This window comes from Lipotes vexillifer, unplaced genomic scaffold, assembly GCF_000442215.2.
Source record: "Lipotes vexillifer unplaced genomic scaffold, Lipotes_vexillifer_v1.1 scaffold200, whole genome shotgun sequence".
In the NCBI taxonomy this organism is placed as follows: domain Eukaryota; kingdom Metazoa; phylum Chordata; class Mammalia; order Artiodactyla; family Lipotidae; genus Lipotes; species Lipotes vexillifer.
In genome coordinates, this window is record NW_006790475.1 from 801,783 (window position 1) to 804,214 (window position 2,432).

The following is a 2,432-nucleotide window of genomic DNA, read 5'->3' on the forward strand; positions in this document are numbered from 1 at the left end:
GCTGAACCATGAGATATAATGCAAAACTTTGTAAGGCACTTGAAAGTTTACTTATAAGGAATATTGTGGGCCCTTCAATGCTCCTTCCTTCCTGCTGACTGGAAAGCAGAGATGACAGCTAGAGCTCAAGCAGCCATCCTGGGCCACAAGGCAACAAATGAAGACAGCAGGAGCTCTCGTTGCTGAACACTATGGAACCCCGTCAGCTGCAGACCACCTACGTCAGAACTTTTCAGGTGAGAAATAAATCTGCAATCTTGCTTACTTCTGTAAGTTTTTAAAAATTATATACAGTGAAACAATACTGATACGTTTACATTCTTTTTCAAAGTGTTCACTTTACTGTATTGATTTGAGTGGGTGTTGAAGCTGCAGGAGTGGAAACTAAGGAAGGGACCAAGAATACCTGCTTTTATTTTCCTTAAGCCTCACCATGACTATATGGGTTATCTGGCATTTACACTCAGGAAAGGTTGTAACTACCAGCTGGGTGCACATAAAAAGTGTTTTGAGTGTTGAGTGTGGGAGTGTGAGGGCTAGGGAGAAGTGGAGGTTATCGTCTGGGAAAGTAAACCAACCAACAGGAGATACCAAACATAGGTCACAGGAAGAGTCTGCTGGAAGGGTGAAGGGTGCCCAGGCCCTCTTCTGTGCTTAGGGGAGCCTAGGGGGTAGCAAACACGCTGGGCAACTTCTGAAGGGGGTGCCCGGGGGCCTTCCACCAGAGCAGCCCCATCTTTAAACTATTTTCCAGACTGGGCTTTGAAATAAAAGTGCTGCTGCTAAGAGGGAGAGGGAGAAAAGAAACCTTTTTAAAATTTAAAACCACTGGGGCTGTCCATCTCCCCATTTTCCTGATAGTCAGGAAGGCTGAGAAAGCTGCTCCAAATCACCCGACAAGTGATTTGTGCCATTAGGAGCAGAAGTTGTTCTCCTGAGCTGGGAAGTTCAGGAGCGCCGACACTCCACCAAGAGTCACACGCACTTGGAATCCCACAAAACTGGCATCAAATGGAGACAACTCCAGACTTTCCTGCCGGAGCGGAGTTAACAGGACAATTCAAAAGATTTTGTCGTTCTGAAGATCTAAGCTTCCGTGCAGAGCTAACTCTAGGTGATGAATGGAACGCCTGAACTTATTTCACACAAATGAGGCTTAAAGTCTGGGAGATATAGCTCAACTTCCAGTGCCATCCCCTCCTCAAATCTGTTTCATGCCTCATCTCAAGTCGACTTCATTTTAAAGACACAGCAATAGTTGCACGATTTTAGGTACGTGTTGGGGTTCAGGGTAGGCCACCCCCAAATATGTCACTGTGGCATACTGAATTATTCAGAATTAAAGTTACTTAAGAAACAGCCACAGCAGGGCATTCTGACCTCCTCTGTGCCCCTGAAAGCAGGAAACAAACCTCCCACATGAAAGGTCCCCTCCCTGCACCAGGAGGTCGGGAGACATCGTCATCACAAGAGATGGGGCGTTCAAGGCTGAGAAGGCCGTGTGAGCTAACCTTCCAACCTCCTCACTCACTGGCCACCCCAACTCAAACTTCTTTGTCTTGTCAGTTCTTCACAAATTTGTTTTTTCTTTGTTTCAAAGGTATAAACGCTGGGAATTCCCTGGCAGTCCGGTGGCACTCCCACTACAGGGGGCTCGGGTTCCATCTCTGGTCGGGGAACTAAGATCCCACACGCCGCCAGGTGTGGCCAAAAAAATACAAAAACAAAAACAAAAGGTATAAACACTGCCTCCTTTGGTCACTTCTTTGGGTCTCATATCTTGGGACCCCCATACTCATGAAATAAAATTATTATTTGTTTTTCTTCTATTAATCTCTGTTTTCTTAAAGGCGGTACCCAGGCAAGAACCTAGAAGAGCAGAAGAAAAATTCTTTTTCTTCCCCTACAAATGAAACCACAGCCTATTCAGACACAAAATAAAATCTCTTCTAATTTAATTTTATAGCTAAGATTCCTTGTCTAGCAAAGGAAACAGAAGTCAGCATCTCATTCCAGCCAACATGTTTTAACAGTCCCAGGCAGACTTTCTAGAGAGTCGGTTAGAGGACAGAGGCTCCGCTCTACCTGCCACCAACACACTCAGTGTCGCAGACACAGCGCTGAGCCGTGCCCACCTTTTCCAATTCTCTTCTCCAGAAGTTGTCCACATTCGAAAAGAAAACCGCTCTGGAGGACAACTGGTCTGGGGAGCCCTGTGGGTGCCGGGGCCAGCTGTGCCCACTGTGGTGACGGTGCCCGCCTGCCGGGTATGCCCACCAGCCAGCCAGCGGCGAGCAGCGGCGGCCCCAGCAGGCGTGGAGCCTCCGGCCCCCTGGACGAGATGCTCAGTGCATCAACGCCCACGTACCGCCGCCCCCATTCAGGCTCAGAGCACAGCACTGCTCTCTGGGCTGAGAGCCCCAGGGCCCGCC

General features: G+C 48.4%; 1 protein-coding gene across 1 annotated transcript in view; it reads right to left on the reverse strand.

Annotated features, from left to right (window-relative positions):
• CYFIP1 (cytoplasmic FMR1 interacting protein 1) overlaps positions 1-2,432 on the reverse strand; it is a 65,785-nt gene that overhangs the window by 60,077 nt on the left and 3,276 nt on the right. The gene's annotated exons all lie outside the window — the stretch shown is intronic.